Raw genomic sequence first — 26,858 nt, forward strand, 5'->3', positions numbered from 1 at the left:
GGGACTCCATAGGTAATTGAAAATACAAATGAAGATGTGGCTTTTCTTGATTCTATTTTCTACATCTTTGCCTATTTGCATAGTATGTTAGCTCCAGAAAATGGCTAGGAGGCAGAATTTTTCCACAACTGTCAATTCAGTGTTCTCCTCTTCTTGTTTGTTTGAATTATCTTATAAGTGGCACTTATTTATTTGAGAGGTAGTAAAAGGTAAAGAAAAAAATATAGAGAGAGAGAGATAGAGTCTCACTCTGTCACCCAGGTTAGAGTGCAGTGGCACGACCTTGGCTCACTGCAACCTCCACCTCCTGGGTTCAAGTGATTCCCCTGCCTCAGCCTCCTGAGTAGCTGGGATTAGGGGCACCCGCCACCATGTCTGGCTAATTTTTGTATTTTTAGTAGAGACGGGGTTTCACCATGTCGGCCAGGCTGGTCTCGAACTCCTGACCTCAAGCCATCCACCTCCCTTGGCCCCCCAAAGTGCTGGGATTATAGGTGTGAACCACCGTGCCCAGCTCAAGAAAAGATTTTTAAACCATGTAGTCAGAAGATCTAGGTAGGTGATGGCAAACTCATATCCTTCCCGAAATATATAACATATTTGCTGTAGCCAAATTAATACATGTGCTGGCAGATCTCATAATCTTGGATCTATGTTTTAGTTCAGGCTTTATCATGTACTAGAGCTTTGATTTGGATAATCTGCCTTCTGTTGGCTTCATTTCATTTATCTGTAAAATGTTAATAATGCTTGTTTTACCTGGGGCATAGGATTATGATAAAGGTTATATAATATAATGTTATATAATAGAAACGTCAGATATACAAATATACATGTATTAGTCAGGGTTCTCCATAGAAGCAAAACCAATATGGTGTGTGTGTGTGTGTGTGTGTGTGTGTGTGTGTGTGTATTCAAGAGAGAATTTATTTTAAGGAATTGGTTCGTGTGATTATGGGGCCTGGCAAGTCTGAAATCCATAAACAGGTGAGCAGGTTGAAAATTCAAGAAAGAGCTGGTGTTGTAGTATAGAGTCCCACACTTGCCAGCTGGAAATTTAGGCAGGATTTCTATGTTACACTCGAGTTAGAATTGCTTCTTCTTCAGGAAACCTCAGTCTTTGCTCTTAATGCCTTTCATTAATTAGATGAGGCTCACCCATATTATGAGAGTAATCTGCTTTACTCGAGGTCTACCTTTTAAATGTTAATTGTATATAAAAACACCTTCACAGAAACATGTAGTCTAGTATATGACTAAACAACTGGGGTACAATTGCCTAGCCTAGTTGACACATAAAATGAAGCGGCATAATACAGCATTAAGATGAATACTTGGGCTCTTGATTTAGGTTGCCTGAATTTAATTCCAACTCTACCTTTGGGAGCTAAGAGTCCTTCAGCAAATATTGCATTCTTTCTGTGATTCGGTGTTCTCATCTGTTAAACCACCTTACAGAGTTGTTGTGAGATTAAATATAGAACACACATGCAGTGTGTTCAGAATAAGATAGTATGGAGTAACTGTGCAGTAAATTTGGCTACTACTAAACAGAAGTCATTATTATTACTGTTATTGAATCTGAAAATATAACAATATAAAAATTTTAAATAAAAAAGAAATTGTTCTGTTTGCTAGTCCTGCTGTTTTCCCTTTCCTCTGGGTTTGAGTATAAGGATAGCAGTCCATCATCCTGGATTTACTGGAACAGTCACAATTTCAATACTCTGCCTTATTATTCCCATTCACATACTCTGTTTGTCAGACCTTTCATTCTGATGTTTGGTTCACAAAATATGCATGCCATAAATGGTGATGACAACTGACTTTATTTATTTATTTATTTATTTATTTTTGAGAAGGAGTCTCACTCTGTCACCCAGGCTGGAGCACAGTGGTGCAATCTTGGCTCACTGGAACCTCTGCCTCCTGGGTTCAAGTGATTCTCCTGCCTCAGCCTCCCAAGTAGCAGGGATTACAGGCACCTGCCACCACATCTGGCTATTTATTTTTATTTTTTTTTGTTTTTGTATTTTTAGTAGAGACGGAGTTTAGCCATGTTGGCCAGGCTGGTCTCAAACTCCTGACCTCAGGTGATCCACTCGTCTTAGCCTCCCAAAGTGCTGGGATTACAGGTGTGAGCCACCACGCCCAGCTGACAACTGACCTTTTAAAGATGGTAGCTGAGCCTTACAACTCAGGCTCATGGTTGACTCTGTAGTTTGATAGAGAATAACAAGTTAGCTATCTGTCAGCCAGAAAGCTTTGCTGCTTTGTGGGTGGTAGCTTGGTGCTGGATTATTAATATCATGTGAAGTTATTCATTAATTCTTTGCCATCATCTCAGAGGGTCATAGCATATTTATTTCTCTGCATCTGAACATACCAGCATCATCTAAAGCAATTTGTTGATATGTAATGTTATTTGCTAATAATCATGTGATTTTTATCATTTCAAACTAATTTCTCAGAATTACCTGATTAACTGTGGGTTTTCTTTTAGTGACGTAAGTGTATATTTAATAATTTCCCAATTTCAGAATTACTTGATTAACTATGGGTTCTCCTTCAGCGACATAAGTGTACATTTAGTAATTTCCAAATTTCATTAGAGTCACTGTATGTGGGCAAATCTGTGGGTTCTTAATGTGCCTTTATATTATGTCTAAGTGTTCAGATAAAAATAATTTAGCTTAGAAAAAGAAAATAAAAATTAAAAAGGAATTAAAAATTTAACAGGTCAGTTATGTGACCTTTATTATTAAGCTAATGTAATACTTAATCTGTTTTTGAAACTATGAATTCATTAAATTATGAATAAGAAGTCCATTTTTGCTGCACTTACAGAGATGAGATGAAGAGCTGGCCACCAAGAAAGGCTCTCACAGGATGGCTATAAGTTGGCAGAGCCACTGACCCAGAATGCGGATCCTAGATTTTCACATTTTGAACTTCAGTTTCATCAGGAACTTAGAACTTAGGTGATTCAGTTCTCAGGAATAACTTTCTTTTTTCTTTTTCTTTTTTTTTTTTTTGAGACAGAGTCTCACTCTTGTTGCCCAGGCTGGAGTGCTGAAGTGCTGGAGTGCTGGAGTTCAATGGTGCAATCTCAGCTCACCGCAACCTCCACCTCCCGGGCTCAAGCGGTTCTCCTGCCTCAGCCTCCCGAGTAGCTGGGATTCCAGGCATGCAGCACCATGCCCAGCTAATTTTTGTATTTTTAGTAGACACAGGGTTTCAGGGTTTCACCCTGTTGGCCAGGCTGGTCTCAAACTCCTGATCTCGGGTGATCCACCTGCCTTGGCCTCTCAAAGTGCTGGGATTCCAGGCGTGTGTCACCATGCCCGGCCTGGAACAACTCTTTTTTTGTTTGTTTGTTTGTTTTGTTTTGTTTTGTTTTTGAGACGGAGTCTCGCTCTGTCACCCAGGCTGGAGTGCAGTGGCTTGATCTTGGCTCACTGCAAGCTCCACCTCCCGGGTTCACACCATTCTCCTGCCTCAGCCTCCCAAGTAGCTGGAACTACAGGCACCCGTCACCATGCCTGGCTAATTTTTTGTATTTTTAGTAGAGACGGGGTTTCACTGTGTTAGCCAGGATGGTCTCGATCTCCTGACCTCGTGATCTGCCCGCCTCAGCCTTCCAAAGTGCTGGGATTACATGGGTGAACCACCATGCCCGGCCAGGAACAACTCTTAAGTGTCAAACTCAGAAATGATTGTTGTGTTTGTGATTCACAATGTCAGTTTATTCTGTTACAATGGAAGCTGTTTCTATCTGTTTCTAATTAATGGAAGATTAATCTAAGTTACTCCTTTCTCCTTGCATCAAAGTCCCTAATCCTCAATTAGTATTTAAAATTATGTTTCAAGAGTTCACAGTTTGGTTAAAGGGAATTTGACAGTTGCATCTATACTAGAGAAGCATTTTGGTTTTATATTACGGACCAACTCCATTTGCTTGGGGTGCTGGTTGGAAAGTAGTTTAAAATGACATTTGAGGCCAGTGAAAAGGAATGCTATGATTGAATGACAGTGTCTTACACCTGTCCAAGACTGCTAGTGTGAGCTGAGCTTGCTGTGTATTTGCCATCTTTGACTGAGGCTATTGACGAAAAGCTCACAAGTATCCTTGACCCACAATATATCACAACATTCTGGTCCCCTCACTCTAGTAATTAGAAAACAGGTGTTTTCTGGCTACATTGCCTCTTTCCTTTAGACAAAGATTGAAATAATATTATTATCTAAAATATTACTCTCTTACACAGATTACCACCTTTTTGTGACCATGTTTTCTTGTGGTAGGTGACAATATCCTTAAGTAGGAAGTTGCTTTCTTTAGTTATATTATAGTCCTAAGAATAGCCCCAGTGATGCTTCCACAGTTTCCATAAACATTTTTAAAAACCAGTCCTGAAGGATGTAGGATAATATTTGATGTTGACATATGATTAATCCAATGAGGACTGACTCTATTTTATAATTGCCAGAAATGAGCAGATTGTGTCACCAGATTTAGGGGCACTCCACCCCACTTTATGCTGAAAACTTGTTTTTAGTGCTCCATACTACGAAAGACTTCATAGTTTGTCTCGTGAGTCTCTAAACTTTTCTTGATAGGGATTGGCTTTTGATGTTGCAGAAGTCTTATGCTATATGGGTAAGGAGAGACACTCACAACATGGGCCTTATGCACACAGCATCTTAGCTGTGGGAGCAGAGCCTGCTCAGGCTTCAAGACTGACCAGAAGAGGGTAGACAACCTCTTGGATTACCTTGATTTAAGTGATTGCCTCTCCTCTGTAAAGGACAGAGATTTCACCCCCAAGACATTTCTTTGGTGTGACAGTAGGGACTGAGAGATACAGATTTGAAGAGCTAGTAAGCAAGAATACATTATGAATTTTTAAATCATAGTTTCATATTTTTAAAAGGAGACTGCTTACTTAACAGGATAACTATTTTTCTTCTTTAATTTCAATTTGGATGAGCTCAAGGACGTTATGCCATACATATTATACTAGACTTCAAAAGGCTTTGTTTAAAGCAAAGCAAGCCTAAAATCTACACAACTCTGAAAATCACTTCAGAGAATCTTGAATAAACTTTTCTTCAGGGTATTTCAGACTAATCTAAGAAAATATTTGCTTGAACACTGTGTGTATTTTTTTAAAGGAATTCTGTTCAGCCCCTCGTTATTAATGTTTATTTTATTTGTGAAGTTCTTTAGACTCTTCAGAAAGGAGGGTTAATGATTAAGAACCAAGGTAAACCATTGTTTCTTTTTTATTCTTATATTTCATTCAACTGAAAAAGATCTTAATCATTAGCATGACATATTTATTAATGTTTCCAATTTCAAGGATTAATTTTTATTTTTACAAGGATTAAATTTTTTTTGCAATATGGCTGTTAGAATGACTCAAAATCATATAACTCTCTGCTTTTTGGTTGTGTAAAAATTTGTACATGATTGAGCATTCTGAATGTCTCGAATGCCTCCAAATCCTTCATCTCCAGGGTCAGTTTGCCCTTCAGTATCCAACAATTATAGTCCAGTCTTTCATACCTTGAATATCTGCAGCCAATTCATTTATTGTTATTGTATTTCTTTCCTATAATATTTTTGAACTCCAGGAATGTCTAATTTTTCCATAAATTTCTCTGATTTTTTTTTTTTTTTTTGACGGAGTTTTGCTCTTGTTGCCCAGGCTGGAATGCAATGGCGCGATCTCGGCTCTCTGCAACCTCTGGGTTCAAGCAATTCTCCCGTCTCAGCCTCCTGAGTAGCTGGGATTACAGGCATGCACCACTACGTCCAGCTAATTTTGTATTTTTAGTAGAGATGAGGTTTCTCCATGTTGGTCAGGCTGGTCTCGAACTCCCGACCTCAGGTGATCCATCCACCTTGGCCTCCCAAAGTGCTGGGATTATAGGCGTGAGCCACCATGCCCAGTCTCTCTGATTATTTTTTTATCAGTCTGTATCAGTTACAATGTTTTCAGCTTCAACTGGCATAAACCTGACTCAAGTTGGGCTTCATTATTGAAGGTATTGACTTACATCAAGGCACTGCAGAGGTAAGGCATGCCTCAGAGGTGATGGTTTGATGAGATGGACTTGGGTTCTTTTTGTCTATCTGCAACTACATCCACTAGATAAATTTCATCCTAAATTTCTCTTGTGGTCATAGGATTGTAGTCAGTAGCATTTGGGAATACAGGCTTCCATTTTCAAGTCTAAAAAGAAAGAACTTGACTTTTTGTAACTTACTCTTAAGAGTTAAGACATTTCTTTCCCAGGAGACCACAGCAAAACTCTCCTCATCTCTCATTGGTTTAAATGAGCTTAGGCCTTTCCACTGACAACTTCCAGCAAGGGGAATGGGATTATCATAATTGGCCCATATGAATCAGTGATCCTTGTCCCCCCCCTCCCAGACCCAGGTGGGGTAGGAAATGGATATTGGGTAGTCAGTCATTCCATATCATGCTGCTATGGACTGATGTTCTGGGCTTTTCTATTTGTTGCTCCTTACTGCATTATACCTGCTTTCTAGGCTGCTGCCACTTCCCTGCTCTTCTTGACCCTAGGCATAGACATAATAGCAAAAATGGCAAGTTTAGTTTTCCCAAACATAGACACATCAGTAAAGACACTTGGAGACTGCAATATGGGAAATAAAAACATAATACTGAGTACTGAGGTCTTCCCTCATCTCTTTCTCCTGCCTTGCCTTCTCCTGCTTCCTGTCACCCTCTTCGTCCCTTCCTCTTCATTTCCTGAGGCCTCCTCAATTCTTGATGCAAATCAGTATCCAGGTGGCCCATGGGGGACCATGTTGGTGGATGAAAAGAGAATGCCAAGAAGGTAAATGGGAGAATCTGGTGATAAGAGCAGATGGCTGACTAGAGACATTGGATATCAGTTCTCCTCCGAAAGATCAAAGTTACTGGTGAATGGACAAGTTCTGAATGGAAAGCTGAGAGAAGAGAACCAGGATCTGTTGGAGTGCCTATGGGAAGGAGTTGGGGTACGAAAAAGGAAAGTAGCAAGGGTCTGGTAAAGGTCAACCCAGGAAACTCAGAGTCCATGGAAAGGGTAGGTGGGAGTGCCCTTGGTGGGAGGAGCCCTACAAAAGCCCCTTCATGACAAAGGAAGTAAGGGCACAGCACCAGTCACTGAAGGGGGCGGCACTGGCTCCCAGGAACAGATGTGGAGGAGTATCATCTCCTGCCTTCCCCGATAACTTGTTGGGGATGCAACTTCCCACCGGGGGCCAGAGCACATGCACCTGGAAAAAGTGTTTTTCATACTTTTTGTGGTGGCTTCACCCTCGTGAAAGTGAGTCCATGCTGTTTGAGCTTGTACAAAGCCCAATTCCCCGTCCCTAGTCCCTATACAGAGCAGTAGCATCCAGCAATGGAGGAGAGATTGGCCATAGAGTTGCCTGCTCTGGACCAAGGGAAAAGGGTCTGCCCTGAGACCATATTGGGGTAGCTCTCAGAGGGGTGTATCCAGAGCCTGCAGCCACACTGTGGTGGGGAACCAAGGGTCAGTCTTTATGAAATAAGGGTCATCAGCCCTATGACAGGGGTGTGATAGGAAAGTGGATCACATTCCTGCCAACTCAGGATGAGGAGTTGGTACACACGCCAGCCCCTTCCCCTGACACTTCAGAGCACCCCAACACAATCTCTTCCTACCACCCATCCTTCAGGGCAGGTGCTTCCACTCATCATCAGTCCACCTGAGAACAAGCCAGCTTTTACACTTAAGCACCATCTATTGGATTGCAGCCTGAACTGTACCACCAAATAAAAAGCAAGCCTGCTGCCAGACAGGCTAAGTGCTGGTGCATGTGACAAGCTTTCTGAGACATCAGAACTCTCGGTCAGTCCTGCAGGAGATAGTTTGTTGGCTCATACATCCAATGCATCACTACAACAAGCAACATCTAAGAAAGCCACTGCACAGAAGCTATCCACAACCAATGAACCCATATAGAGTCTTGGCCCACTGAAAACACCCAGGAATGAAGCCAAATGACCATATGCAGGGTACACCTTAGTCACACCCTCAAGACAAAAAAGAATTTAAAAATAAAAATGTCCCAACCAAACAATAGAAAATTCAAAAATAAGAAGCACCAGTTCCCTCAGATGAGAAGGAATCAGCACAAGAACTCTGGAAGTACTAAAGGCCAGAGTCCTTGACACCTCCGAAGGATTGCATTCTCTTTCTAGCAATGGGTCCTAATCAAATTGAAAAGTTTGAAATGACAGAAAAAGAATTCAAAATATAAATTGCAAGGAAACTCAATGAGATCCAAGAGAAAGTTGAAATCCAATAAGAAGAAGCCAGAAAAATGATTCGAGATATAAAAGACAAGATAGCTATATTAAGAAAAAAACAAATAGAACTTCCGGAATAGGAACATTCACTAAAGGATTTAAAAATACAGTTGGAATCTTTAACAATAAGCTAGGCAAAGCAGAAGAAACAATTTCAGAGCTTGAATGCTGGTCTTTTGAATTCACCCAGTCAGACAAAAATCGAGAAAAAAGAATTTTAAAAATGATCAAAGCCTTAGAGAAATATAGGATTATGTAAAGTGACCAAATCTACTACCATTGGCATTCCTGAGAAAAAAGAAAAAGCAAGCAACTTGGAAAACATACTTGAGGAAAAAAATTCAGGAAAATTTCCCTAATCTTGCTAGAGAAGTCAACATCCAGATACAAGAAATTCAGAGAACACCTGCAAGACACTTCACAATATGACCATTCCTGAGGTACAGTCATCAGACTATCCAAGGTCAATGTGAAGGGGAAAAATCTTAAAGGCAACTAGAGAAAAGGGCCAAAATTACCTATAAAGGAAATCCCATCAGACTAACAGTAGACTTCTCAGCAGAAACATTACAAACCAAAAGAGATTGGGGGCCTATTTTCAGCCTTCTTAAAGAAAAGAAAATGCCACCAAGAATTTCATATCCTGTTAAACAAGCTTCATAAATGAAGGAGAAGTAAAGTCATTCCCAGAGAAGCAAATGCTACAGGAATTTGTCATTACCAGATCAGACTTAAAAAAATACTCAGAAGAGATCGGCACATGGAAACAAAAGAATGATGCTTGTTACCATAAAAGCACACATAAGTACACAGATCATATAAGGCAATTATATAATCAAGATTACACTATTTATTACTTAGCAACAGTACGACAGGAACAAACCTCACATATCAATATTAACCTTGAATGTAAATGGCTTAAATGCTTCACTTAAAAGACATAGAGTGGCACATTGGGCAAAAACTAGACCCAAGCTCCCACTGCCTTCAAGAGACCTATCTTATGTGTAAAAACATTCATAGGCTCAAAATAAAGGGATGGAGAAAGATCAATCACACAAATGGAAAACAAAAAAACAGCAGAGGTTACTATTTTTATATCAGATAAAACAGACTTTAAAGCAACAACAGTAAGAAAAGAGACAGAAGGGCATTATTTAACGATAAACGGTTCAATTCAACACTATGTATGCACTGAACATCAGAGTACCCACATTTATAAAACAAATTCTACCAGACCTAAATAGAAAGATAGACAGCCATCCAATAACAGTGGGTGACTTCAACACTCCAGTGACAACACTAGACAGATCACTGAGGCAGAAAACTAACAAAGAAACTCTGGACTTAAATTGGACTCTCAACCAAATGGACCTAATAGACATCTACAGAATATTCCACCCCACAATCACATAATATAATTTTTCTAATCTGTGCTATGAAAAATTCTCTAAAATTGACCATACACTTGGTATTACAGAGAATCTCAGTACATTTTTAAAAACTGAAATCATATCACATTAAGCATCTTCTCAGACCACAGTGAAGTAAAATTAGAAATCAATACCAAGAGGAACACTCAAAACAACAGATGTACGTGGAAAGTAAACAATTTGCTTCTGAATGACTTTTGGGTAAAGAACAAAATTAAGGCAGAAATATAAAAATATTTTGAAACAAATGAAAATGGAGACACAACACACAAAATCTCTGGGACATAACGAAAGCAGTATTAAGAGAAAAGTTTATAGCGCTAAATGCCGACATCACAAAGATAGAGAGATCTCAAATTAACAATCTAACATTGCACCTAAAGGAACTAGAGAAACAAAAACAAAGCAAACACAAAGCTAACAGAAGAAAAGCAATAACAAAGATTATAGCAAAACTAGATTAAATTGAGGCCAAAAAACCAGACAAAGGATCAACAAAACAAGAAGTTGGTTTTTTGAAAGGATAAACAAAATTGATAGGTTGTCCTAGATTAACCAAGAAAACAAGATTGTGCAAATAACCACATTCAGAAGTGACAGAGGTAGCATTAGCATTACAACTGATACCACAAAAATACAAAAGATCCTCAGAGACTACTAGGAACATCTCTGTGCGCACCCTAGAATATCTATAGAAAATGGATAATTTTCTGGAAACATGAAACCTCCCAAGATTGAACCTGGAAGAAATTGAAATGCCGAACAGGCCAATAATTAATTGTGAAATTGAATCAGTAATAAAAAATCTACCAGACAAAAAAAAGCCCTGGACCAGATGCATTCAGAGCCAAATTCTACCAGATGTTCACAGAAGAACTGGTACTAATCTTACTGAAACTATTGCAAAAAATCAAGTCAGATGGATTCTTCTCTAACTCATTCTGTAAAGCTAGTATCATCCTGATACCAAAATCTGGCAAGGACAAAACAAAAAGGAAACTACAAGCCAGTATCCCTGATAAACACAGGCACAAAAATCCTCAGCAAACTACTAGCAAACCAAATCCAGCAGCATATCAAAAAGATAATTTATCACAATCAAGAGGGTTTTATTCCAGGATGTTTCAACATATGCAAATCAATAAATGTGATTCATCACATAAACAAAATTAAAAACCAAAATTATATGATCATCTCAATAGACAGAAAAAGCATTCGATAAAAAAATCCAATGTCTCTTCATGATAAAAACCCTCAACAAACTAGGCATTAACAAACTAGGCACTGAAGGAACATATCTCAAAATAATAAGAGCCATTTATTGCAAACCCACAGCTGACATGATATTCAATGGGCAAAAGCTTGAAGCATTCCCCCTAAGAACTGGCACAAAACATGGATGCCCACTCGTACCACTCCTATTCAACATAGTACTGAAAGTTCTAGCTACAGAATTCAGAAAAAAGAAAGAAATAAAAGGCATCCACATAGGAAAAGAGAAAGTCAAATTATCTCTGTTCTCTAATGACATGATTCTATATCTAGAAAATCCTAAGGATTTCTCTGAAAGACTCCTAGACCTGTAAATGAATTCGTAAAACTTCAGGATACAAAATCAACATAAAAATATCAGTAGCATTTCTTTATTATTATTATTATACTTTAAGTTCTAGGGTACATGTGCACAACATGCAGGTTTGTTACATAGGTATACATGTGCCATGTTGGTTTGCTGCACCCATCAACTCGTCATTTACATTAGGTATTTCTCCTAATGCTATCCCTCCCTCAGCCCCCCACCTCCGACCGGCCCCAGTGTGTGATGTTCCCCACTCTGTCTCCATGTGTTCTCATTGTTCAACTCCCACCTATGAGTGAGAACATGCAGTGTTTAGTTTTCTGTCCTTGTGATAGTTTGCTGAGAATGATAGTTTCCAGCTTCATCCATGTCCCTGCAAAGGACATGAACTCATTCTTTTTTATGGCGGCACAGTATTTCATGGTGTATATGTGCCACATTTTCTTAATCCAGTCTATCATTAATGCACATTTGGGTTGGTTCCAAGTCTTTGCTATTAAATATCAGTAGCATTTCTACACACCCAGGATGTTCAAGCTGAAAACCAAATTGAAAACTCAATCCCATTTACAATGGCCACACAAAAAATAAAATACTTAGGAATACACTAAACCAAGAAGGTGAAATATCTTTACAAGGAGAACTGCATAATGCCGATGAGTGAAATCATAGATGACGCAAACAAATGGAAAAATATCCCATCCCCAGGAACAAGAAGAATCAATATCATTAAAATGACCATACTGCCCAAAGCAATCCATAAATTCAATGTTATTCCTTTCAAATTACCAATGCCATTTTCCACAGAATTAGAAAAAGCAATTCTAAAATTCATATGAAACCCCAAAAGAGCCCAAATAGCCAAAGCAATCCTCAGCAAAAAGAACAAATCTGGAGGCATCGCATTGCTTGAGTTTAAACTATACCATATGGCTATGGTAACCAAAACAGCATTGTAATAGTAAAAAACAAACAAACAAAAACCAGACACATAGATCCGTGGAACAGAATAGAAAACCCAGAAATAAAGCCACAACTACAACCAACTGGTCTTTGACAAAGTTGACAAAAGTAAACAATGGAGAAAGGACATCCTATTCAATAAATGATCTGAGAAAACTGAGTATCCATATGCAGAAGAATGAAACTGGACCCCCACCTCTCACCATATAAAAAATTAACTCAAGAAGAATTAAATACTTAAATTTATGACCTCAAAATATGAAAATTTAGGAAAAACTCTTGTGGACATTGGCCTAGACAAAGAATTTATGACTAAGACCTGAACAGCAAAGGCAACAAAACCAAAAATAGACAAATGAGACGTAATTAAACTAAAGAGCTTCTGCACAGCAAACAGTAAACAAATAAACACACAAACCAGAAACAATCAAGAGAATAAACAGACAACCTCCAGAATGAGAAAATATTTGCAAAGTATGCATCCAACAAAGGACTAATACCCAGAATCTACGTGGAACTTAAACAAATAGCCCATTAAAAAGCAGGCAAAGGACATGAACAAAGATTTCTGATAAGAAGATATACAAGAGGCCAACAAACATAGGAAAAAATGCTCATCATCACTAATCATCAGAGAAGTGCAAATTAAAATCATAATGAGATACTATCTCACACCAGTCAAAATAGCTATTATTAAAAAGTCAAAAAATAACAGATGTTGGCAAGGATATGAAGAAAAGAGAACGCTTATACACTGCAAGTGAGAATGTGAAGTAGTTCAACCCTGATGGAAAACAGTATTGAGATTTCTCAAAGAACTAAAAATAGAACCACCATTTGACCCAGCAATCCCACTGCTGAGTATCTGTCCAAAGGAAAATAAATTGTTTTATCAAAAAGACACCTGCACTTGTATGTCTATCTCAGCAGTATTCACAATTGCAAAGACATGGAATCAACCTGAGTGACCAGCAGTGGTGGGTTCGACAAGGAAAATGTGATACATATGTACCATGGAATACTATGCAGCCATAAAAAAGAATGAAATAATATTTTTTTTGCAGTAACATGGATGCAGCCAGAGGCCTAAGTGAACTAATGCAGTAACAGAAAATCAAGTACCACAAGTTACCACTTATAAGTAAGAGCTAAACAATGGGTACATGTGAATATAAAGATGGAAACAATAGATACTGGAGGCTTTAAAATTTGAGGGGGCAAGGGTTGAAAAACTACCTGTTGGGTACTATGTTCACTGTTTGGGTGGCGAGTTAACTACAAGCCCAAACCTCAGCATTATGCAATACACCCATGTAACAAATTGCACATGTATCCCCTGAATCTATAATACAATAATGCTCAGTACCACATATTACTGTTCCTAGAGGTGATCAACTGTGTGCCTGCCCTGGGGGACTCTACTGAACATTGCTCTCTTCAGTACCTTTCCTGCCTCTCTTGTTCAGGGGCAGCATGTCTCCTCTAAGCAGGGGTCCTCTTCACTTTGTCTTTCATCTCCAGAATCACAAATCACAATCTTTTCTGTTTCACATCACAGTACAGGAGAAAAAAATAGATACCCTCACACCACATATGGCCAATGACATCCAAATTATTATTCTACGTCTGATCTCTCTGTTGAGGTCTGAACTAAAGCAGCTAGTGTCTATTGTAATGGAGCCAATATCTCCATTTAGGTACCTGATAGGCAACTTAAACTTAACGCGGCCAAAAGGTTAACTCTATATTCCTCCTCAATCTCAACATTTTCCTCTCCCAGGCCTTTCCATGAATAGAAATAAATGTATTTATTTATAGAAACTCATTTACCCAGTTGATCAAGCCAAAAAGTTTGGAGTCAAAATCAATTTTTTTCTTTTTATTTAAAATCCACATACAATTCATCAGTGAGTTATGTTGGCCACACATGCAAAAACACATCTGGAATCCATCTGCTTCCTTTTTCTCCACTGCTTTACCACCCCAGTCCAAAATTCCATCACCATTCACCTAACTTGCCTCTTAACTCCTGTCCCAGTTTTCACTATTGCACCTATATACACTTTATTGGCCTGGTAATCTTTTAAAACAATATATAAAATCATGTCACCTCCATTCTGAATATATTCTACATTTTAATTCTTTATTTTGTATGTGTGTTGCAAGTCTATCTTCCAGTTTTTTTTGTGTTTTTATTAAGTTTTGATTAATATAAGGTTGTAATTTTAAAGCTTTTGAATTTATAAATATTTTCATTTAAGTTTGTCATTTTTGTTTTTTCTTTAATAAATTCTAACTTGAGTGTATAAACATTTATCTACATTTTCTCCTATATGTTTAAATGTTTTCCCTTTCAAATGTAAGTTTTAAATTTCCTGGGACTGATTTTTATGTATTATATGAGGTACATGTCCAACTTTTTTCTTATACGGTTAAACAATGGTTTTGTCAACATTGTTGAACAGTCCTAATTTTCCCATTGATCTGAAGTGCCACCCAGGCTGAAGTGCAGTGATGTGATCTCGGCTTACTGCAACCTCCGCCTCTTGGGTTCAAGCGATTCTCCTGCCTCAGCCTCCTGAGTAGCTGGGACTACAGACGCATGCCACCATCCCGGCTAATTCTTGTATTTTTAGTAGAGACGGTTTTGCCATGTTGGCTAGGCTGGTGTCGAACTCCTGACATCAGGTGATTCACCCGCCTTGGCCTCCCAAAGTGCTGGGTAAAGTGCCAAATTTGTTCATAAATCAAGTTTCCATAAATGTATAGATTAGTCATAGGGCTTCTCTCTTTAGTTCCATTGAACACATTCTCTATGTCTATGCTAATATTACACTTTCATCTTAGTTGCTAGAGCTTTATAACTTTTTACTGAAGTTAAAACAAATCTCTCCACTTACTCTTTTGCTTTAGGAGAGTTTTGGCCCTTTTCCAGACTCTTGGAATTCAGTGCATAGAATCACCTTACTAAGTTCCATGAAAAAAAATTATGCCGAAATTTTAATTTTATCCAAACTTTAAGTCGAGATTATAATTGATATTTAAAAAACTATATTGAGTCTTTCTAAAGAGATGGCATATCACTCCACTTATTTAGGTATTTTAAGATATCTTTCAATAAATTTCTGTAATTTTTCTACAAAGTGCCTACATATTTTAATGATTTTTACTTGCTACTATAAACACTAAAATTACATTTTCTTCCTTTTTTTTTTTTTTTTTTTTTTTGAGACAGAGTCTCACTCTGCTGCCCAGGCTGGAGTGCAGTGGTGCAATCTTGGCTCACTGTAGCCTCTGTCTCTTGCATTCAAGCGATTCTCATGCCTCAGCCTTTCAAGTAGCTGGGACCACACGTGTGCATCACCATGTTCAGCTAACTTTTTGTATTTTTAGTAGAGATGGGGTTTCACCATGTTGCGCAGACTGGTCTTGAACTCCTGAGCTCAGGCAATCCGCCCACCTCAGCCTCCCAAAGTGTAAAATTACATTTTCTATTTGTTGCTGGTATACAGAAATGAAGTAGATTTATTTACGTTGATTTTATTTCTAGCAACACTGCTAAACTCTTATATATCCTAATATTTTTCTATATATTCTTTGGGTTTTCTGTGTAGACTTTCAACTGTATCATCTAAAGAATTATAGTATTTGTTCTCAATTTTAAAAACTGAATTCTTTGACTTATTTTTTCCTTGTCTTACTACCCTGTCTATAATCTCCAGAACAATGTTGAACAGAAATTGTGATAGGAATAATAATTTTTCCTGATTCTAAAGAGAATGTTTATATTATTTTAGAAAAATGATAGCAGTAAGGCCTTTGTAGATTCCCTTTTGCATGTTATGGACATTCTATTCTACCAGTTAGATAAGAATTTTAGTCAAGAATGGATATTAAATTTTGTTAAATATCTTTCCTGAGTCTGTAAAGAAGGTCATACGGTTTTTCTCCTTTCAGATATTATTGGGATGCAATGTGTTGATTGATCTGCTGATATTCAAACAACCCTGAAATCTTGGAATAAATACAACTTGGCAATCTCATCTTTTAAAATAAATTGCTAATGTGCTAATATTGCCAATGCTAATATTTTGTTTAGGACTTGTCCTAGTCTGTTTGGGCTTCTATAACAAAACACCATAAACTGCATAGCTTACAAACAAAATAAATTTATTTCTCCTATTTCTGAATACTTGGAAGTCCAAGATCAAGATGGCAGCAGATTCAGTGTCCAGTGAGAGCCAGCTTTCTCGTTCATAGATGATGCCTTACAATGTGTCCTCACATGGTGGAAGGAAAAGGCAGTTCTCTAGGATCTCTTTTATAAGGACACTAATCCCACTGATCTAGTTACCTCCCAGAAGCTCCACCTTCCAATACTATCACACTAAGGATTAGGTTTCAACGTATGAATTGGGTAGGGAGGGTACAAACATTCAGACCATAGCAGGATATTTTTACTTAAAAAATATTTACCCTATCAACTATTCTTGGACTATTTAAGCACTAAATCAATCACTGTCTAAGCAGAAAAATATAGGACCATTTTAGACTTGCAAGAGGGTGAAATTTAAAACAGGAAATTAAATTTATTACAAAGTTGTTAGGAGAGTTAGAGGAACAAAAAGGAAAGATTAATTACCCAATGAAGGTAAATGAGGGTTAGAGAAGCAAAAGAAAAATGATGTTGGGCCAGCAGCGGTGGTTCACACCTGTAATCCCAGCACTTTGGGAGGCCGAGGCGGGCGGATCACGAGGTCAGGAGATTGAGACCATCCTGGCTAACATGGTGAAACTCTGTCTCTACTAAAAAATACAAAAAATTAGCCGGGCGTGGTGGTGGGTGCCTGTAGTCCCAGCTACTTGGGAGGCTGAGGCAGGAGAATGGCGTGAACCTGGGAGGCGGAGCTTGCAGTGAGCCGAGATTGCCCCACTGCACTCTAGCCTGGGTGACAGAGCAAGACTCCGTCTCAAAAAAAAAAAAAAAAGATGTTACCTAATGCCTATGTTTGCTATGATTCTGAGGCTGCTGTAGCTGGAAGAAAGTTGACTAAGCAGTTACTTTTCTACTAAGCACCTACTCTCACAGGTGGCTGCCACCACGACAGCTAAATCTACCATGGCTGGTTGAACCGACAGAAATTAGAAACAAATTGCTTCTATTCCGCTAACTGTCCAGTCTCTTGTCCGTGCCTCACATTAGCAGGAACAAACAGGAAGCCAGATGGCAAGGAGATTATGAAATATAGTTTGCAGACTTCCAGCCCCAAAGATAAGTGTATACAGGGCAAGTATGGAGTAGAGAGAAAACATTAGACATCACGGTATCAAGATTTATGCTAACCTTATAGAATGAGACAGAGACTATTCTTTCTTTTTCTATTCTTTGAAAGAGTTCAGGAACATCAAACTATTAATTAATATTTGCCACTTCTCAAAAGAAGACATTTATGCAGCCAAAAAACACATGAAAAAATGCTCATCATCACTGGCCATCAGAGAAATGCAAATCAAAACCACAGTGAGATACCATCTCACACCAGTTAGAATGGCCATCATTAAAAAGTCAGGAAACAACAGGTGCTGGAGAGGATGTGGAGACATAGGAACACTTTTACACTGTTGGTGGGACTGTAAACTAGTTCAACCATTGTGGAAGTCAGTGTGGCAATTCCTCAGGGATCTAGAACTAGAAATACCATTTGACCCAGCCATCCCATTACTGGGTATATACCCAAAGGACTATAAATCATGCTGCTATAAAGACACATGCACACATATGTTTATTGCGGCACTATTCACAATAGCAAAGACTTGGAACCAACCCAAATGTCCAACAACGATAGACTGGATTAAGAAAATGTGGCACATATACACCATGGAATACTATGCAGCCATAAAAAATGATGAGTTCATGTCCTTTGTAGGGACATGGATGAAATTGGAAAACATCATTCTCAGTAAACTATCACAAGGACAAAAAACCAAACACCACATGTTCTCACTCATAGGTGGGAATTGAACAATGAGAACTCATGGACACAGGAAGGGGAACATCACACTCCGAGGACTGTTGTGGGGTGGGGGGAGGGGGGAGGGACAGCATTAGGAAATATACCTAATGCTAAATGACGAGTTAATGGGTGCAGCAAAACAACATGGCACATGGATACATATGTAACAAACCTGCACATTGTGCACATGTACCCTAAAACCCAAAGTATAATAATAATAATAAAAAAATATTTGCCAGAAGCAATTGATAAACCATCTCGTCCTGGTGTTTTCTTTCTATAATGATATTTTAAGCTACTGATTAAAGTTTTAACTATTAATTCACTACTGAGGTTCTATTTCTAAAATGTGACAAAGGATGTGGATGATCTAGCTATTGTTCTGATTTATTCTCTCATTCTCTCTGTTTCCTAGCCTTTTTGAATCATTTTAACACATTTTTCCTGTATTTTTTATGCTTCTGGACACACTTTCACGTATCTGAAGCATTCTGTGATATTTATGAATTCACAAAGATCAGACTTTATACACATATCTAAACTTACACATGGAGTGAAAAAGGAAGCATTCCCTAAATGTGAGAGATTATACGTGGGGTGAATGCAGTTGTGAACAAGGCTCACAAGGGCATGAGATCTGTGCAGGTCCACAGGGCCGTCCCTTGCACTGTAATGCTCTGCTGTTGCTGTCTTGGAGTTTTTAATTTTTGAAGAAGAGGTCCCACATTTTTATTTTGCACATGTCTCTGAAAATTACGTAGCTGATCTTTTTGTGAGTATTGGGAGAGATAGATTTGGAGTTAAGCTTTTTCTTCTTTTCTTTGTAATTAACTGTGAAAATAAGAGTTCTTCAAAGACCTATTAATGGTATTATTCAAATATTCTTTAACAGAAGAATTAGAATATTGATTTAAGAAACTTAGGTTTATAATTTAATAAAGAAAAATTGGGCTTAATATTTAGGTGGACTGTTCCACAAACCATGGGGAAAATAGAGAATTTACTTTTGAAAATCAAACAACTATGATCCTCCGTTCATTTTTATAGAATTTTACTACAGAATTAATTTAGGTCAATTGGTTGCTAATGGTTATGTCCACAAGTTAGAATAAGCTTTTAAAAGCTTTGGTTACAAAATGTAGTAGGCCCACACTTTATTTAAGTTAATCATGATAATCAGTGTTTTTGTATAAGTAGATAGATGCTGGTCTGAGAGGGTTTAGCATCTATAGAAGTTGAGACAGTTGTTTTAGAACCAAAGATTGTAAAAAACCGGTTCGTGCATAGCCAGTTAAGACCTGTGCTTTCATAATATCTTTTGACATAGAGATGTGGCCAAACATGAGTCAGAAGAGTTTCATCTCACAGGTAGTCTGAGGTCCTCCCATCAAATATTTTAAACTTAAGTTTTTAAAGAACACCCATCATTGGTTAAATGTAGATACCATATAATCCTGGAAGCTTTCTCTCACATTCTGACGCACATTTGGCCTCTCTGATCAAACAAGGTTTTGCTTGACCTTTACTTTATTTGTTTGGGTTTGTTTGGTTTAGCTCTGTTAGTCTTGACTAAATCAGAAACTGGCGTGCATGACTAAGAAATTCCTGGGGTATGAGGGACAGCTTCTCTCTCCAGGAAGTTATAATAATCTTGGAAGATTTTTAGATGCCTATAAATTCTGGAGAGACTCGAGGTCCTCGTTGTAACTCAACCTCCTCAGTTTGGCAAGTTCATAGAATCCACTCCACTCCACTCCACTCCACTCCATTCCATTCTTTTGTGTGTGTGTGCAGGAAATGTCCTTGGGGAGAAAACTCATCTGTAGGCCACCTAGAAGGTTGGGCCATCCTGGAAATAGCATAATACTCATTTTTGATGGTAACACATTGGACCTTGTAAAAGATGAATGAAATGAATTTCTGGGCTAGTGAGTAGTTTCTAGATAACTAGTTTAGGACTCTGGAACAAGGGAAGGATAAAGTCTGCCTCAGATCAAGGGGAAAATTTTTTCAGTGAGAAATGAATTGACCCCAATATAGAAGTAAATCAGGACACTGAAACACTTCTTAGATACTGATTCACAATTGCCATTTTGACCTACCTCCACATAAAAATGGTCCAAGCTACTTGGGAGTGAGAGTTATAAATCTACCTTTCGTATGTAAAATATCAAAATTAATATAACAATAGCTGAAATTTATTGAGAATGAGTGCACGGTGTTCTTTAATGAAATAATTCATAATTCTCTTTAAGACTCATGAAACAGGTATAATTATTATCCTTATTTTAATGAAAAAGAATCAGAGAATTTAAATAACTTCACCAAGTTAGTGAATGGCAAAATCAACACTCATATTTGATCTCTGATAATAAGGTTTGGCTACGACTTTCAGCAGTCTTATTACATAATTTTGACCCTAGTGAGAAGACAGCCTTCTCCAAGTTCATTGGGCTAGAGACAGAGTATTTCAAGCATTGTAGTCATAAATTTAAAAAAAAAGATGCATGTAGAGTACTTGATATCATCTCTTGCATAGTATAAACAGTCAGAAAATACTACTACTTACAATGTGGGGAAACTAGAATGTGAGGCATAAGAGCATAAATGTTAGATTCCAAATTCTGTGTTTATAACCCAGCTCTAGCTTGTATGACTTTCAGCAAGTTTCACTTTCCTTATCTGTAAAATGGGTATAATAATATCCCCCACTTCACAGGGCTTTTGTTGGAAGCAGATCAGATGGTATTATATTTAATATCATGGCACACAAAATATGCTCAATAAATTGTAGCTACTGTTGTTGAATCCATTATTATTGTTGTTGCTTTTAAGTCCACAAAGTCAATGCTAGTGCTTTTAAAATCATTGATATCAGCAACTACAGAGTAAAAAAATCAGAACAAGTAGCACAGGTGTGGTCCTCTTGAGGTGCTTAAGTCATAGTGCATCTAGCCACCAAGCAGTGGAAGTGAAAACAGCAAAAAGTCTAACAGTAACCAAGAAGGATGAATTTCCTGGCACCTTGCCAGAGGAAAGAAGTAAACTTGAAGGACTTGGGACACCAATTATTTTGCTGAGTGGAGAGTCAGAATCCATTTTCACTGCCATTGCATTTGTTAACTGATGTCCTTGACTGTCCTCTGCTAGTATCCTGTGCCATTGGGAGGTAAAAGCTCCCTATCTAACACCTTTTTAATTGTATATTTCAGCCTTCCCAGTTTTCTCCTTCCAGCTCAGAAAGCAATCACTTACTAATATCATATGAAGAGAGAGAGAGGGAGAGAGAGAAAAAAACCTTTCTGCAATTTACAAAATTGCAGGTAATTCTGTTATTCAATTAAGATAATACCTGTTTCTGTCTGAGCATAACATTTCATTCCAAATCCAAACCCCAAATGGGCTGCAGATGCATAGAAAAATAAAAGAAGAATCGTGTACACTCATGGTTTCTCTATTCTTAGAGAATAATATTCTCCCAGAATTTTCTGGCATGCCTATCCATTTGAAACAGAATCCGTTTCAATTGTTTCAAAGAATGCAAAATATCATCACCGTAATTGCTTCCACATCTTTATGAATATTGTAATATCTGTATTGCAAATATAATCTTAGTAATCCTATACTGCATTGCCTTTTGAGAAGATTTCATTTCATATATGGTGAGTTTTAGAACCCTCATAAGAGGAATTTTTGTTGATAGAAATGCTTTCTATATTTTATTTTATAATTAACCAAAGGAATAATTGGCTTTCCAAAGTTAATTATCTCTGTCTTCTAAAAATACTTTTTGGTTAATGAAAATATTTAAATTCTTTTTGTTTAAAGAAAGCAAGGCACAACATACCACATTATAACAAAATTCGACACATTGTACATAGATGTAGTTTTGGTTCTGAGCTGGGGAACACAATTTCCTTGAATGTTATAGTTTTTATATTCTATTTTAGTGCTATAATTTTTCCAAGCAATAAATAATGTACTTCTATTGAATTCAAAATTACAGTAAATGTGCTCTCTGCAGATAATTTAACACCTGTGTATTTCTATGCCCTACAACTGTAGACTGCGTATCTCAGAGGCTTAAGGATCTGAATTATATTGCAAAAATAACGAGCCGAAGACTGATTGTAAATGTATATTTATTAACATAGCCACTAATTTTTTCTACTGCAGAGAATAAATGGATCCTCCAGTGTGAGACCCTCAATAACTACAGCAATAAATTGGATTTAGTAGGTTTTGATTTTTCAATGATTAAAACTGAAATCACAGCTAATACTCTTTTTCGGGGGATTAAGCAGGGAGAGTGTGTCAGTACCAGCCCAATACGAGGGCACTGGCGAGGTGTACCTTGGATGTATGACTCCAGCGCTGGGGAGGGCTGAATAGAGAGTAAAGCTGAGCCAGGGCCCTGACAAAGAACCACACATACCGTGCACCACCTCACCTCCTCCCCTAAATCGTGCACCTACGGAGGGGAGGAGCTACATTTAAAAAGGATCTTGAATCTTTTATTATAATTGAGCCTTTTCTATTGTGAATATAGATTTTATCCATCCAGCTACCAAAATAGTGTATGGTCAGAATCAAAACATATTAGGACTGAAAGTTTATTTAGAAAGCACTTACATTTTATGAAAGAGGCATTTTATGAGAGATGAGGACATAGGGGCCTGGAGAGGTTATTGCCCTCCTGAAGGCACAGGAAAGGAGGGGTTCCACCAGCCCACGGCTGCCTGGTCGCTGTTGCAGCCACTCTCATGGTTCTGTGTGCCCATAGAGCAGTATTCTGAAGTTTCCTAAGAAAGTGAGGGGGAAATTTTACAGGCGCGAGGACCCTACATTTTTAAAAAATTGACTGAGACCAAGAGCAAAGGGAATACCTGAAGTGTTGAAAAAAAATTTGTGAAGATACCTGCCAGACTACTGCTTTCTTTTAGGCCCAGTAGTTGAACAAGTTTAAGAGGACAGTGCAGCAGAGTGGAGGTGGCGGTGCTGAGATGGTCTCCTCTGTCCACATTTACCAGGGCAAAGGATATAAGAGTCTTCTGGGACCAGATGACAGCCATGTTGAGGAGAGGAGAAAAAAGAGCCAAATGAGATGGACTGGAGCAGTTTCGAGTCCTGTCCTAGAGGACCTTCCACACAGGGTCTCTGTTTGGTTGGATAGCTAGAGAACCAGGATCCAAGGACTGAGTGACAACTACAGGAATAGATTTCATTCCCCAACAGAAGGGGGGCCTCTGATGAGCCCAAAGAAGTACCAGCGAGAGAAGGAGCCTGCCTGAAACCAGCCCAGAAAGCATCCCTTTGCCTCTCCCCTGCCCCCACTTGCCAGACCTGAGGGGCTGAAACCACAGATAACAAAGAGGGGAGAAACAGTATGAGAAAGAGGCAAGCCACAGCTAACAAACACCTCTTCCTAATGAACAAGTTCTTGCTTCTGTGGCTTGTTGCTAAAAGAGGAAAAGGAGACCTCTTACCCTAAATAAATAGGGAAGTGTTGATTGATGTATTGGACTGGACACATTTCATGTGTAAATCGAGACTTCGTTTTGTGACTTTAAGTGATGGTTGAACTCTCTATTACTTAAGAGTGAGAAGCCAGGAAACTGCCAAGGCTTTTGTCAAAAAGAAGAAGGCATTTTCCACTGAAGAAATTTTAAAACAACAATGGGAGACAAAAGGAAAGTAATGCATTGATTCCTGAATCATGCTTGCTCACCATACTGTTACAGGGTGCTCTTTCCTCCTCAGGCCCTTCCTGTCCCTTATCCTTACAGTCCTCCTCAGCCAGAGGTGGAGTCTTTTCTCATTTTAACCATCTATGGGTCCAGGGCCAATCCAGTCTTTGAGTAGGAGACAGTGAAGTAATTTTACCCCATTCAGTCTGGAACTCAGCATCAAGTTTTTCTCGTTTTAGTTTGGGCTGTGATTTGCAATTCCCTATTTTAGTTCTGTGCCTTGACTTTTCTTCTTTTTCTTTATTCTTTTAATGATAATTTTTGCTTTTTAAACTTTTTTTCTCTTAAAATCATCCAGCCTAAAATGGCATTGGCTTGTTTTGTTGAAACCTACCGAATCTTGTTGAAGATAGTAATTATAGGCCTTATGTGTGAGTATACATGCACACACACACACACACACACACACACACATATTTTGTTTGTTTGGGTCCCTGACTTTCATGTTAGACACTTTTTCTCAATAATTTGGTGATTCATCTGGCTAGTTATTCTTTTTAAAGAGTCATTTATTAACAAGTTGATGGTAGTCTCATGGTGCATAGCACATGATGGCAACACGAGGAAGTTACACACTCACCCTGAGGATCACCAGCTCTCAGCATCTGTGGGGCTTTTCTTTTGGGTTGTAGCTTCCTAAGAGCAGTGGTTCAGTAGTGGTTCAAACTGTGACTGAGTTAGAATCTCTTGGAGAGCCTGTTAAAACACAGAAGGCCAAGACTCACCACCAAAGTTGGTGATTGGGTAGGTCTGGGTAGGCTTGCATTTCTAACAAGTTCCCGGCTGCTGAGCGTGCTGTGGGCTTGGGGAGTACGCTTTGAAAAGCACTGTCATGGTGCAGGATTTCTTCATGTTGGCACTATTGACATTTTGTGCTGGGTAATTTGTTGTGTGGTGCTGGCCTGTGTATTTGTAGAATGTTTAGCAGCATCCCTGGTGTCTATCCACTAGATGGCTACCGCCAACAGCCCCTATGCACACACCAGGTGTGTGAAACAAACATGTTTTGAGACATTGTCACATGTTCCCCTAGTGGACGAAATTACCCCACATTGATAACCACTGACTCCTCAAGGAATTCTCTCTCCTGCCTGGAAAATAAAAGTGCAGCTGTAAGCAATCTGGGAGACAAAGGGAAAAGGGGCTTGAGACTCACTATTCAGTTGGTAGACTCTATTAAATTCCCTCACTTTCTGTGTTGCCTTTCACCAATGCCACCTCACTGTCCATTTTCATCTGTAAATCTCTCCAAAGGTAAATCTATTCAATAGAGGTAGAAGAGGGCCAGGTTCCCGGAGAGGGGATCTGGGGCATAACTGAGCTTCACATAAACTTTCAGTCTATCCTCCAGTTTGCAGCTTTGCCCTGAAGTCCTGCTATCAGAGGTACCTACTATCCCAAGATTAAAGTATTTCCACGATTCACCAGAGCTAAGCAGCTTCCTACCCTGCAAGGTCACAGTTCTGTTTTCTCTGGTCTGACAAATCAATTGCTATTTATCCATCTGCTTTCTTGAGTCTAAAGTTTTATTGACATCTCTCATCTGCTGTCATCTGCTCTCTCATTCTCTTTGTTCTTGTAGATTTATGGCTTTTAAGCATTTATTTTCATTTTGGCGTGTTACAGAGGAGCAATAGTAAATGTGTGTTTAATCTGCTACGTGTAGCCAGAATTTCCAGCTGCTTATCTGAAACTAGGTTTGGATAAGAGGGAAGGTGGAAAGGATGTAAAATATGTACATTGGAGAGGTGTTATTAATGGTTTTGGTTAAAGAAAAAAAATGGAAATTTGAAGGTACAAAAAACACTCTTTTCATGTTTCTTTTGTTCTGCCTAAAGCCCTGATTGTTATATCTTTATCATCTGTTCAATAAAAGCAACATTTGAAACTAACAATATAGCCCTTAAAAGGCTCTGAAATAAAGGGACCTCCAAAATAGACACCTTTAAGCAAGACAGTATTTATAAAAACCCATTATAAGTTTCAAATAGACACCTATGTTGGGTTATGATTCATCACTTAAAAACATAGAGATTACAGGTTGCCATTTTGCCCACAAAATCAAAGGCATACGTTCTTACAGTTAGACTTTCTCTTTAATTTACTCTTAGATGCAATCTGAAGGTGTTATTTAGGCATTAGTCATACTTGCTCATGCATAATTCCTCTTATTGATGAGAGAGCTCAATTCATGACTTTAAGGGATCGGGTGGGAGTTAGCCATAAGAAGTAACCAAAAAGGATATTGAATTTAATTTAATTTCAATAATTAACAAAATGATAGGTGGAAATTCTTCACAGATAAATATCTGGCTCTGGGAAGGTCACTGAATCTCTCAGGGGTAAAATTCCCTCAACAGGGGAATTGTGAAAAACATAATAGATAAAATAAACTAAGTGTCATATGAACAAAACTTTGACCTGGCATTGGACTTCTTTTGAGTTTTCTACAGGTATAGCTATATGCAATTTTGAAAAATGCCCTCCAGCTGCTTTTAGGAATAAGCAGTGCTTTCTGAATACCAGTACTTTAAAAAGCATTAGTTATCACATACTCACTAAATATGAATTAATATTTCCATTGTATTATTACTTATTTGAATCTTAATACATGGACAAACTACAAGTTCCCTCCTCAAACTATATACTGTATTTTGCTTGTGCTTTCAAGCTAATGAGCATTGAGAATAATATGGTGTTCTTCTCCTTGATTTTCACAGCAATATTTTTTGGCTTATACTGGAAAGTTGTGTAACCTATGTGTTTAG

The 26,858-nt window shown here is 38.2% G+C and overlaps 1 protein-coding gene across 1 annotated transcript in view; it reads right to left on the minus strand.

The window, feature by feature from the left end:
• SAMD3 (sterile alpha motif domain containing 3) overlaps nucleotides 1-26,858 on the minus strand; it is a 220,196-nt gene that overhangs the window by 140,805 nt on the left and 52,533 nt on the right. The window contains exon 2 of the mRNA XM_032158959.2: nucleotides 24,671-24,786. The gene's annotated coding sequence lies outside the window, so the exon portion shown is untranslated. The remainder of the gene's footprint in view (nucleotides 1-24,670; nucleotides 24,787-26,858) is intronic.

The sequence above is a fragment of the Hylobates moloch genome, unplaced genomic scaffold (genome assembly GCF_009828535.3).
Source record: "Hylobates moloch isolate HMO894 unplaced genomic scaffold, HMol_V3 SCAFFOLD_2, whole genome shotgun sequence".
In the NCBI taxonomy this organism is placed as follows: Eukaryota; Metazoa; Chordata; class Mammalia; order Primates; family Hylobatidae; genus Hylobates; species Hylobates moloch.